This window comes from Magnolia sinica, chromosome 12 (assembly GCF_029962835.1).
Source record: "Magnolia sinica isolate HGM2019 chromosome 12, MsV1, whole genome shotgun sequence".
Lineage (NCBI taxonomy): Eukaryota > Viridiplantae > Streptophyta > Magnoliopsida > Magnoliales > Magnoliaceae > Magnolia > Magnolia sinica.
The window spans coordinates 69,292,835-69,307,130 of NC_080584.1; the positions used below are offsets into that span (position 1 = coordinate 69,292,835).

A 14,296-nucleotide genomic window follows, 5' to 3' on the forward strand; every position below is an offset into this window, starting at 1 on the left:
AGTTTCTCCAACTCATGTAAGGGCGTGATATAAAAAATTAAGCAGGTCGAAAGCTTCTTTCGTCCACACCTCACTAAACAGTGTGGATTTGACATTTGGAACCCATTATTTCTGATCAGGCTGTTATTTTGTTTTTTCCGTTTTATCCTGGCGGGAATCACCTTATGAACGGATTAGATTGTCAGATAAACATCACATTGATCCAATTATATTTCAATGGTGGATGTTCAATTCTAACTTTTTCTTATAGTGTGGCCCACCTAAGTGTTGAATCTGCCACATTTTTTTGATCATATGCTAGCATGAGCTAGAGAAACTGATGGACGGAGAGATGTCATGCGGAGAGAGCGATGGGCCCCACAGATCTTTGTTACTCCATGAAACCGGCTGTCATACGCAACTTGTCCGCTGTAAAAGAGTTTGAATTATCAGCGCATTCATTTGTCTTTGACCGTTTCTCTCACCTGCACTCTTCTAAGTCTTTCTGCAGCCACACTTCCGGAAGCATCTAAATCAAGCGCCCCATATATGCTAACATGACATATGTGAGAAAGATCTGATCCGTTCATTAGTCAGGCCCCACGGTTACAATTCATTGAATAAAAGTAGATCTGTCATTAAATGGGTTTACCAATAGTTGACTATGCCAACTAGATAACAGTTGTACATTTGTGAGATACCTGGTGAGTGACATGTGTAGCTGCGAATATCTTCCGATTGGGATGAAAACATCAGGCTGCAAATGGCATCCGTCCTTATTCAAGATTTTAAGAGAAATGAATTAAATAACATAGCTGGTCCACATATTTGAAAAGTCTATATATGTCTTGTTACCATGGGTCAATAGCGTCGGATGTCGAGCAGGTGCGGACACCATCACGGCCAACATCGACCACAGGAGTCCTGATAGCGAGATTTACAATATTCCATCATATCGGCAGTCGAAAAGTTATAATTTTATATTCATTCTTATTATAAAGTAAGTTTTAATTTGATCATGATAGCTTGAGTTTTAATTTGATATTCATTCTTATTATAAAGTAAGTTTTAATTTGATCATGATAGCTTGAGTTTTAGACAGGAGAATAAGGCCAAATTGCTTACTTTCTATTTTTAGCCGAAAACTATGAAAACTAGTGGGAGCCGTGATCATCTATAAATAATAAGTTTACCATATATAATAAGTCATGTTTTTTGAGAGTTTGATTTGAAGTTTGAGTTTAAAACTCCATTTTAAGTTTGAGTTCACTATTTAAAGGACTCTATTCCAACGTGTGGATTTGAGGAAACTCTTAGGGTCTGTTTGGGCGGTAGTATTAGAAGGGATTAGGTGGCATGGGATTCAAAAAACATAATTATTACCCATGGTAGGGATTGTCCTCTGTTGCCATAGGATAAAATTAATGCCATGCTTTTTGGATAATACGGTGGTACATTGAATGGATATACCCACCATCATTTGAAATTACTGAGAATAACACACATGTAGAGGTGGGCATCGAGCCGACTCGAGTCGAGGTGGGCCAAGCTTGGCTTGGCTTGTCCATGATGTACTCGAGTTCGAGCTCGAGCCCGAGCTTGGCCTCGAGCTCAACATTAAAGCTTGGCTTGTTTGCCAAAGTTGTCGAGTTGAGTTTGAGTCGAGCTAGTGGTTCGAGTCGAGTCGAGTTTACCTCGAATCGAGCTCGAGCTTGTTGGGTGAGAGAGTAATGGATTTTGTTCTTGATCTTCCTCCATTGATGAAAAATTCAAAAATCTTAAGAGAATCAAAGCAAAACCCGATGAAAAAACCAAACAAAGTTTCGAATCGAATGAGAAAACCTGTAGGAACCAATCTGCTCTTGATCTTCTTCCACCAGCAGAAATCTAAGTACTAGAAAAGAAACAGAGCAGAAATCCAAGTAAAGAGCTCTAGCCAATCAGATCATTGGATTTCCTTGAAACTCTAATAAATCTGAGAAAAATTTATCTCGAATTTCTTGGGTTTCTCGCCTAAGAAGTAAATCTCAATACATTGAAATCATACTATTGTGGAGCTGAAATGAAAACTGGTTGTGGTGGTCGGGGCGGGCGTGCTGTTGGCAGTGGGCAGAGAAAGAGAAGAAAGGGAAAGGGAAGGGGGTGCGTGTGGTCAGGTAGAGACTCTAGGGTTTGTTTTTTATTTTTTTATTTTTAAGTTTAAACTTAAAACTTATATCAATATATATATATATATATATATATATATATATATATATATATATATATATATATATATATATATATATATATATAAAATATTTAATATATTTATTAATCGAGCCGAGTCGAGCTCGAGTTTGAGCGTTGAGTCGAGTCGAGTTCGAGTTCGAGTCGAGTTGAAATGCCTCTTGGTCGAGCTTGGCTTGAACTCAACTCGAGCTTCAACTAATTAGCTTGGCTCGGCTCGAATCGGCCATTCAAGCCGAGTCAATCCGAGCTGACTCGAGCCAAGACGAGCGAGCTTTTCGAGCTAGCTTGACTCGTGAACAGCCCTACACACATGTGTTATATCTAAACTGTCTATTTGTTTTGTAACCTCATTTTATTGCATGGGCCTAAAAATGAGGTAGATCCAAAACTTATGTGGCCCCAAAGAAGTTTTCAACTATAAGTATTCAATCCCCGTTGCTTTCTATAGTGGGGTCCACTTGAGCATTAGATTTACCTGATTTTTTGGCCCATGCTCTAAAATAATCTCGATAAATGGGTGGACGACGTGGATATAGCCCACACATCATGGTGGGACATATAACAACTTGCTAATATTGAGTGAAATTGGCACAAGAACCCATTCAATTCTATTTAATGTAATTCCAAGCTTTTCCATCTTCCCCAAACATGGAGTGGAATTGGCACAGGACCAGATGAATCTCATCCCACCTAATCATTTCTAATCCCACCGCCCAAACAGACCCTTAGGGGGCGTTTGGCTCATGGTATTAGATGAGATTAAGTGGTATAGAGTTGCATTTGGTCTTGTACCAATTCCACTCCATGTTTGGGAAGAATGGAAAAGCTTGGAATTAGATCCGATGGAATTGCATTGGGTCACGTGCCAATTTCACTCAATGTTAGCAAGTTGTGTAGGTCCCACCATGATGTGTGGGCTATATACACACCGTCCACCTATTTTTCGAGATCATTTTAGAGCATGGGCCAAAAAATTAGGTAGATCTAAAGCTCAAGTGGACCCCACCATAGAAAGCAACGGGGATTGAATACCTACCATTGAAAACTTCTTTGGGGCCACATAAGTTTTGGATCTGCCTCATTTTTAGGCCCATGCCATAAAATGAGGTTACAAAACAAATGAACAGCTTAGATATAACACATATATGTTATTCTCAATAGTTTCAAATGATGGTGAGTATATCCATTCAATAAACCACCGTATTACAAACATAGCATGGAATTAAGCTTATCCCAAGGTAACAGGGACAATCTCTGCCACGTGTAATAATTATGTTTTTTGAATCCCATCCCACCTAATCCTTCCCAATGCCATGTGCTAAACACCCCCATTTAAAGAATTCAGAAAGCTCCACAGATTCAGAGTAGTTATCCATAAGGATTGACCTCATCACATCCTTCCCACGGGGAAGACGGTCGGTGTCCCACCAACAATGGATGAAATTTGCATCAAAGGTCTTCTTGATGGAATAATCTCAGCCTTTCATCATTTCCTACATATCCATGCTTAACAAGAGAAATATAACAACAATCCACATTCAACTGAAAAAGGTCCCGACATTGGTAGATAAGATGGTCCAAGATGGAAGAGTTTTTGAGGAATTGATCTCCATCCATGGCATTTACAAATCGGCCAATGGTCTAGATTACCGAACCATGGACCTTATCATAAGTAAAACCATGGTTCTCTATCACAAGATGTGGGCTGTGCATTGTATTGTTCCCCTCCAGCTGACATTTCATTACATCTTTCTAATCGAAAGTCTGTCTTTCATTACAGCCACACAATTTTTAATTATATTGTGATTTAACTAACTAGGGTGGTGATTTGTTCATGTGAGGCTTGATATGCAAGCACTTAGAAATGAACACGTGACATATACTTATTCAAATTAAACAGGTTACATATTTGAAATCTCTGATGCTAAGTTACCATTCAAAAAATAAAATGGTTGAGTAATTCTAACCTATAATTCGTGTGCACACTCATTTGTTGAAATAAGACCATTAGTTATTTTTATTTCAACTGTCCAATAAATGCCTACCAATTTAATGGTTATTCATGATACATCTGAACTATTACAATAGTTCTATCTTCCGTCAAAGTTATTGTAGCAATTCCATAGAATTTGTGAAAAGTGGAAAGCAAAAATCACTTGAATATTCCAATCCCTACACAAATCACCTCCCCATCTTAATGTCTTTATTATAAATGGGCCATGATCACCTCCCTATTGTAATGTCTTTATTATAAATGGGCCATATATAGTTACAGTTAAACATTTAAAATAATAATAATGGTAATAATAATAAACCTTAATTTGGTGATGGTAGTTACAAAGTTGATAATTGATGGTTGTAGATAGGTAATGTATTTAAACTCTTTCAATATATAGGATAGTTATAAATAGACATAATATGTATTACCTTTTTTGCATAAGAAGATGTATCTCCATAAGAAGACTTATCAAGGTAACAAAATATATAAGTTAACTAATGAGGAATTCTCCAATCACTTCTCATGTTCTCAATATTATAATAGTATCAGAGTGATTCATTTAGGCCATTGATTAGTGAGTCTATTACTCCAAACAACTATTATTTATCATCTCCACCCGTCACTATTAGTAATTGAAGTCCTCATCTTGATCGCCATCGGAAACCACCTCAAATTTCAAATCCAGTAACCCCCAAAACCCCAAAATTTGTTCACCCATTGTGGCATCTCCGACCCACCCTCGCTAGCCAGTTGCGCGCGGTAACCCCACTCCGATAGGCCTGAAACTCACCATCAGCCTTTAACCCAAAACCCCCATTAAGCCACATCGATCTAAAAAGTCGATAGCCCCTGTCATCACAACGCCACCATGACCCTTGCTTCATTGGAAATCCTTTGACATTGCAAGGTTGCTGCACATATATAAATATGACATTCACCCATTACAGCAGCATCATCGTTGCACAAACCCAATCATCACACTACACTATCGTGAACCCATCTGCCAAATTTGTCGGCCATTGCTAGCACGATCCCTCATCAAAATCTGATCTCGTTGGACCTCTATCAATCAATATTGTTGGTTTTCCGCATCATCGCTGACCCACTTCCAATCCGGAATCACCATCATCATCCTGCCACCAGCATCAAGGCCATCCCCAACTGATAAACTATTGAGGTCAAAATCCGGATCACCCTCCACTCAATGCGGTGGACCTTCAACGAACCTTGGTCCTGCACAAAAGGGTTAGCAAAGGAGACCCTGGCTAAGTCGAGGGACCCTCCGATGCCTAAGTTAGGCTAGGGAATCTGGGTCTAAGTCGTATGTAGAGAGAGTGTGTGAGATCTTGCGTACCTGTAGCAATGAGGTCCCCTAATATTTATACCTGGGGGTTGAATGATCCACATCTGTCAATCTTGGCATGGTTTGCTCAATTAGCAAGATATTGTAATCGTGAAGATATTATCCGTAATCCTTGGGTCGTATGACGTATCATGTCTTAAGGGCACGTATCCTTGGATGAGATCTTCGGTCACTTCCATATTTAGGTTAGTCTCCAGGCTCGGCACATGGAGTATCTTCACCCAAGCTCAACCTCAGGCTATGTAGACTGGAGACCGAGTACTTAGTAGTCAGAGTTTGCTGAATGAAATGGAGGGCGAGGATCAGAGCTCGACTCAGCCATCCTTCTTCGGATGAGGACGAGGGTTTAGATCGGCCAATTAGGATTGCAGTCCCGAGTCAAGATATATTAGTGGAGAACTTGTCTCAACTAACTTATAGTCGTAACATAGGGGTCGGCTCATACTTGAAGTGGTATCCCTAAGGCCTTATTAACTGATTCGGGTAGCTCAGGCCAACTCTGATTATCTTTGCGTAAATTTCCTCATAACAGAAGCCCCTTACTCTCTAAGTCCGAGCCTAGATCTGGAAAGTAAATGCTCGGGGAAATGAAACGACGTCTCCCTTCCTTAATTCATGATGGCAATTGGAGTGATCGGGGCGCATTTAATGTGATTCGTATACCTCTGATTCCGTGTGCGACGCAACAGCCGCAACTCTTCGGTTCTTGTCCTCTCGGTAAAGCACACATGACGACGGTTACAATTTGCAGATGACGAGGCGAAGGAAACAACACCACGTATGTCGGAAGAGCAAGGAGGCGCTTGCGTCTTTAATGACATTAAATGCTGAGAAGATTTTGATCTCTAAGCACGAGTTCAGACGTATCACACTCTTCCACGTGTCCCTCGGCACCAGTGCTGAGTCACATCGGCTTCTAGGACGGTCGCTTTTAATGATGGCGCCGATCAATGAGGTGGCTATATAAACCCCTCCCTCCCTTGCTTTCACACTTCTCGTGTTTTCATTTCCTCTAACCCTTCGTTCCGAATCGTCTTCGGCCGAAAATCACCTCCGCCAAAAATCGCCCTTCGCTGGAAATCGCCTTCTACCGGAAAAAGCGTTTTGATTGCCAGATAGAGGATTCCTGACCATCGGAGGGGAGATTCAGCCCAGCGGAAGACGTCAGAGTTGGAAAATTTTCTATCGGAGGAAATCGCCTGCAACGCTGTGAGTCCTCCAATACTTTAATGTATTTTTTCCTTCATGTCGAACGACTTTAACGAGATAGGTATGGTCCGAGGAGCCGGGTCAGAGTCTGAACCAGAGACTTCAGCCTCGAGGCCCAGGGAATCTGAAGGCCCTCTTAAGGCCGTACCCCTTTACACTCGAACCCCGGCCCGAGGAACCGCAAGTCAGAGGACCAAGAGTCAAGATAAAGGGCCAAAAAGGGTCCTCAGAGATCCCGCGGGTTGGTCGCAGGCGGGTCCCAAGGGAGGTAGAATGAAACCATCAGTCCCTGGGGTATCGGTCATGGTCGAGTCCTGGATGGCCCAACTTCGTGAAGATTATCAGATCCTCGACTCGGTTCACATTCGAGCCCCTGCTCCCACAGATCAAGTGGGATCTCCGGCTGAGGGGGAGATTGTTGTCTTCGTTTGCACCCTCCAATGCGAGCTTCAATTCCCCATCAATCCTTTCTTCCGCGAGCTGATAGTGCAGTTGAAAATCGCACCGGGGTAGCTGGGCCCGAATTCCTTGAGGATCCTAGCCTCCACTTTCATCCTTTGGCATTTGACAGGGAACCAGATGCTGACGCCAGATGAGTTTTTATTTTTTTACATGGCCAAATATGCTAACACGGATAAGACCTGGTGATATTTCTCAGCTAGGCCTCCATGTCTTCTGGGTCTGGTCACCCAACTCCCTTCTTCTAACAAAGACTAGAAGGGGAAGTGGTTCTGGGTCTCGGGAGAATGGGAGGCTCCTGCCTCCGAATTGGACCGACTGCGGATCCAAGTCCCTACCCGATTCGCCAATCTAAGTCGGACATTTCTTGTAATTGCCTTGCATACTTAATTCATTTTCTATATCTAACTCGCTCTTTGCTTCTATTTGCAGTCCAGCCAGAGGGGGCCCCTGACCTCTCTGTCTTCTAGAAACGACAAGTCAATCGAGTCCAAGTGCTCCCTGCGAACCAACGTTCCTAGTTTGATCTCATCAATCGGGAGAGCTTGGTATCTTTCAGCTTTTGTAGAATTCAGCCCACCCTCTTTACTTTCGGTGAGATTGGTTAGGGCCTTCGGAGACTAATTCGCTGACCTTTATCCATTATATGGATCTTACTGGTGTTGATCTCTCTTTCTTTTACAGGGATGAAGGCACGTGGTTCAAAGAGGAGAAGGCCCCCGCGCCCTCCGATGGACGTCGTCCTCTCCTCCGAACTAAAGACGAAGAGGAGGAAGGCTTCTAAAGCCGAGGCCGAGGCTACCCCGATTGTAAGACTAGTTGGAGCTAGGCCTACCATAGCCCCCTCTGAGGCTATTCCTGCCATTGTTCTGACCCTTGCCCCTAAGGTTTCATTTACTGAGGCTCTTGCCAGAATCGAGCCTATCACCATCTCGTCATCTTCAGCGGAGGAGCAAGTCCCCAAAGCTTTCACTTTGGCGGTCGCGGGTCCTTCTGGGGTAAGGAGAGAAGTAATAGGGGAGACCCCTGACATGGTTGTCTCTGCACGATCTGCAGTACCCCCCTTCTACTGCCAAGGCCAAGCCCTTTGTCAGCCAAGGTGACATCCTCGTTGGGTATGCGAACATTCCCGAAGCGGCTGCCCAAGCTTCTGTGGCCAGTGGGGTTGGAGGAGCTTTCGCACCCTCTCTAAGGGGAGGAGCTTCCGCACACTCTCCAAGGGGAGGAGCTTCTGCACCCTCTCCAGGGGTCGTACCTCCTAGTTTTCACATCGCTCAACTGAACTCTTGGGCGGCTAAACATGCACTAGAAATGCGAATAGCCGACACGTTCTCGCATCGCCACGTCAACTTCATGAACGACTATGTGACCTAATGTTATCAGTCGCTGCCAATGATGGTGGAGGTGAGGGAGAGGCTGAAGGAGATGGAGTGGCTCGAAGCAGAGCAGGCAAAGTTTGTGGTCAAGATGGCAGAGCAAGATGCACTGTGGGTTAAGCTCATGAAGAAGCTAGAAGCTTCAGTTACCGAGGAGGAGCTGAAGAAGGTTGTTGCTGAGGGTCGAGTAAGAGACCTTGTGCTCCAAGGCGAGGTCAACCAACTCCATGCTCGCTTGGATATGGCTGAACCCGAAGTCAGGCCACTACCAGAAAACTGGGCAAAGGCTACAGATAAAAGCCGTAGCTAAATGCCTATGGCTACGGTTAAGGTTTGTAACACGACCGTAGCCATTAGTACCATCGACATAGGTCTAAAAGCTATGGCTACAGATTTAATCCGTAGCCATATAAACAATGGGTATAGATTAAATCCGTAGTTGTAGATTTTGTAGCGCTAGGGTATTTACAGCTACTAATTATATCTGTAGCTAAAAGTAGAGGAAGAAACGTAGCAATAGGCTGAAATCAGCAACAGCTTTGGTTTTCAGATAAAGGGCTACAGTAAATAGCCGTAGCTATTGAAAAAATAGGTACGGATTAAATCCGTAGTACTACTTCCTTAGCTCTAAATTATACACAGCTACGGATTATATCTTTAGCTAAAAGTAGAATGAGAACCATAACAATAGGCTGAAATTAGCAAGAGCTACGGTTTTCAGATAAAGGGTTACGGTTAATAGTCGTAGCTAATGCCTATTTTTATTTTTATTTTTAAAAAGAAAATTATTAATAATGGCATCTCTTACCATTGTAGTACACCCTGATAACTCATATAAGCTAATATAGATAAATATTTTATGGCTAAATCATTCATTCCTTCAATCAAACACAATCATTCATTCGTTCATTCAATCAAATACAATTATTCATTTCCATTCACAAAAGTATAATGCCAACGCCAACAGATACAATCGCCATGACAGCCGGGCCAGTGAGGAACCTCGCAACCATTCCGTATGCGGTGAGTTTAGTCCCACAGGTTGCAAGGCCATGTACAGTCCTGAAAATTCCAAAAACTCAAAGGCAGTTCAAGTCAATTGAAAACACTTGAAAAACAATGACTAAGAATCATGATGAGCATATAAATGATCTTACCGAGACTGAACATGGCCATCAACCAACATTCGATAAAATCGTGATAGAATTTTCCATGATTTGAGGCTTCTTAACACCCCATCTGTAGTAAGAAAGATGTTAGACGAAAATCAGATTCAAGAGATAGCGATTGAAGGAAATTTGAAATTCAAGACCTATGAAAATCACCTGCAAGATACAAGAGCCCAGCTCAAACCCAATAAGCTTGCATATGAATTCGGGTTCCTGACAAGCTTATACCAGACCATATTTAGAATTTACCTCATCATCTTCGACGAAACCGAAGATGGATTCTCCTTTGGCTTCCGGCCTTCTATTTTCTCATTGCTTTCTGCCTTTTCTGCAGCAGCATCTTCTTCTCTGCTACATACTTGCATTGACTGCACACAAAATCCTATAATTCTAAACGCCCATTTTAAAATTCATGGGAAGAGAGTGAAAGAATGTATCCCAACTCAAATCACTCTCCACAAAAACCTGTAATTCCAGACACCTATGTCCAAATTTGTGAAGAAAGAGCAAAAGAACAGATCGAAATTTAAATCCCCCTCTAGAAGAACCTGTAATTCCAAGCTTCCATCTTTGTTTTCGTGCAAAAAGAGTAAAAGAATATATTGAAACTGAACTCTGTTTCCATAAAAGCACGTAATCCTAAACACTCATTATCAAATTCACATGGAAAGAGCAACACATCTAAAATTCAAATCTCTGTCGGAAAAAAAGGAAAAAATAAAAATAAAAAAGAAGAAGAAGAAGAAAACTGTAATTCCAAATACCCACTTCCAGTTACGAAGAAAGACTAAAGATCACATCGAAATCCATCGCTCTCCCCGAGGACTTGAAATTCCAAACTCCCAACCTCAAATTCAAGAAAAAAGAACAAAAGAACAAAGTTGAATTCAAATCTCTCTCTAAAATTCTGCAAAACCCTTCACCAATTGTTCTATACAACAGCAATTGTTCAACTGAACCCTTCATACCCCAATAACTATTCCACACACTTCAAAAATCTGCTACCATTGTTTTATACAACAATAGCATTAAGATATATTTAAACAACAACTGTTAGTTTGGAACAACAACTTCCACTGTTGCATTGTTCCTTAGAAAATCTGCAAAAGGATTTTCAATGGTATTTAATATATAGAAAATCTGCTACCATTGTTGTGTGGAACGCAACCCTGTCTTTGCACTTCCTCTATATGCAACGCAACCCAACCCAACCAAAATTCAGGTTGATGCAAAATTCAAGTTGATAGTGAAACCATTTCAGGATTTAATTTTTTTTTTTTTAATTTTTTAAAGAAGAAGAAGAAGAAGAAGAAGAAGCATACCGAGTTCTATTCCGAGCAAGGTTCGCAAAATTCAGGTTAATAGTGAAACCATGTGAGAACTCAAAGCCTGGGTTCTGCATATCAAGAAACTATTAGAATCTGGAAAAAGCAGAGAAATTTTTAAAAATGGGATGAATGCAAAATCATCAGTCGTGTGTGTGTGTGTGTGTGTGTGTATATATATATATATATATAAAAGACTTTTATTAGGCAGGCCCCACTTTATCAATGGTTTGGAGTGATTGTTGACATGTAGAGAATAGTTACAACGGGTTTAAACTACTCCAACTCTCTTTCTTGTTCCCTATGTACGCGCGCGTGTGTGTGTATATATATATATATAAAGATAACTCTATTAATATCTTAAATTTTCAAAAAAGTATAAGGTGTGGAAGATCAAGTTTCATCATTTTCGGAACTCAATTATCATATTGGACCCACAGGAATAATAGGAGGGGGCGGCATGAAGAAAATATAGAGATTCAATATGAGTCCACAGAGGTGTGTGTATGCCGTCCAAATCATCCATCAAGTGAACCCCACCATGATGAGTTCAAATTAAATTGCCAACCTAAGCCAACAATCAGTGGGCCCCACCACTAGAATTTGTTATATAGTGCAATTTTTGGTTGTTTTATATAGTATGTGTATACCAGCCCACATGCATCAGGGTTGCCCCATCATGATGATGAGACTCCAAAAATCAATTTGAATCCAACGGTCAGGTGGGCCTTCATTGCCATTGCTTTCCATGGTGTGGCTCTCCTAACCGCCTGATTTTCAAGGTTTCCCATTCTTATGGTGGGGTGCATCTGTTGGACAGCTGAATGTCATACACACACATGAGGTGTCCCATTCTCACGGTGGGGTGCAACTGTTGGATGGTACAAAAGAAGGCCAAAGATACTAAACAGCTTGAATCTTCTAGTGTAGCATATAACCAAGCTAACATATGGTGATGGCATGAGCCAAAATCCAGCACAATCAAAACACAGCTAAAGCAAAACATATACTGAGACTTTACCACCCTCATTAATCAGAGCATACGCCGCCCATGAGAAGTCAGGCAATGATCACCATATGTTCATTTTCTCACTAAAGCTCCATGTCTCATTTTGTGCACCACATTTAGCCAGCAGGGCTAAAATAACATTTTTATGGGTACTTTTTCTTAAGTGGTATAGAAGTTCTTATTAAAAGCAAATAAAAAAAAAGTAAAAAATTCAGAGTGCAAACATCCAAAATGCAATTTTGGGCAAAAGAAAAGACTATATTGGACCATCCAAACACTAAATAAAAAACAATTGAACGTATTAGCAATTATTAATGGTGTCGAGCCACATAGCACTGAAATGCATAAAGCAGGACTGCATCACATCAACAAAAGCTCCTTCAAAATATATAACAGAACAATAACAAAATTACTACCATGCATCACAACAGATCAAAAGATAGAGATCAAAAGGTTGGAAGATAGGCTAACCCGAATTTCATGCAGGGTCCATGCACACTCTTCCACCCATGAATGTCCTTGGATCAGGGCAATTTCCACTAAACTGGGCCTGTGAGAAGTCAAAGCCTGGGTTCTGCATATCAAGACACTATTAGAATCCACATTCAGATCCAACAACCTCTTCAACCAAAGAAGTTTTAGTTTTAATTACAGAAACAACATTGATAACTTCCATAACAAGGATGATTCTATCATGAAATGTATTGAAAAAAGCAAGGAATAAATTACAGATACAGGAGAGAAAACCCAATTCACATCAGCAAGTACGTTTTACTACACGTTTGGATGCATTAACCACTAAGGCAGCAACGTAGATAATTAAGCATATTTCTACCTCTTCTACATATCAGGGAATCTAAACATAGCACAAACACAGTACATGGTAACCTGGGCTAAAATATACTTGTTAGATTTCTGAAATTACTACCAAAAAAGAAACAACAATTGAAGACAAATGAAAAAAAAATAAAAATCAATGGGTAAAAAAAAACACCTTCAACTTATTAAGAACAAAACAAAAACAACCATCAACAAATAAACTAACTAGTTAGACTAAGCAGTTATTCATGCCATTGGCCATAAATGTTTGCATGGCCAATGTATCGAATTCGACAATGGCCAAAAAAACGAAGTCTTTATTCATGCCATTAGAAAGTAATACAGATTGGACTCACCAATATAAACACATCAGTCCATATAAAGTTAATTTTTTAACTTACAAACTTGTGCAGGAAACATGCTTCCCATATAAAAAATAAAAGGCCCCATTAAACTAGTAAAATACTGATTTATTTATTTATTTTTACATGGCAGTCCTACATTTAAAAGTGAATGGTTGCATCTGGAGCTATTGCGCTGGTCTATGAGACTCCAAATGCTGTCATTATCAAAGCAAAGAAAACATGCAGTTGAAAGCCATCACACAACCACAAATGAAAATCAGAGTAAGAACAAGAAGAATGAGAATGAGAAGAATACAGAGATTCTCTACTTACCCTGAAAACTTTGGAAAATGTTGTCTTCCCATCTTGTATAAGATGAGCACCGGCATAGAAAATGAGGGTGTTGGTGCAGAAGACCATGAAGAAGGAGAAGCTGAAGCCTACGCTACTTACAATTCCTTGTCGGACTCCATGCTTCATTGGGACCTCGCATTTCTCTTGGTAAAGATACATTACCTTCTATTCTCCACAAAAAGATGCAATTGTCCGAATACCACCAGCTGCATCATTTGCCACTTGACTGGCTTCCTCATACATCTCCTGCAACCAACCTCACAATCTCTTAATACTTATATGCAAAATGAGAAAAATTGAATGGCAGTGCCACGTCAAATAAGCTAGACTAAGCAGTTACACACAAGGGCTACTTTCAAAACGTATGTCAGTAAACATTGGTATGTAACTGTTAAAAAATTACAATAGAACTGTTGCCAATTAATAGTCTCGGCAAGTAAATGTTATGCAGCAGACAACAAACTAATTAATCTTTTGGTTTTTCTTTTACACACTATAATGGTCAATTCTATTTCTGAATCTTCTAGTCTAGCATATAGCCAAGCTAACATATGGTGATGGCATGAGCCAAAATCCAGCACAATCAAAACACAGCTAAAGCAAAACATATACTGAGACTTATAGGACAATGATCCTGTTAAGTTCCATGAGTACAATGA

General features: G+C 40.6%; 1 long non-coding RNA gene across 1 annotated transcript; it reads right to left on the reverse strand.

The window, feature by feature from the left end:
• Positions 1–13,236: 13,236 nt before the first annotated feature.
• On the reverse strand, positions 13,237–14,085 carry LOC131220616 (uncharacterized). The gene is made up of 2 exons (XR_009158728.1): positions 13,617–14,085; positions 13,237–13,498 (listed from the first exon to the last, which is right to left on the reverse strand). It is a non-coding gene; the product is annotated as an uncharacterized LOC131220616 (long non-coding RNA).
• Between the last annotated feature and the right edge of the window lie 211 nt (positions 14,086–14,296).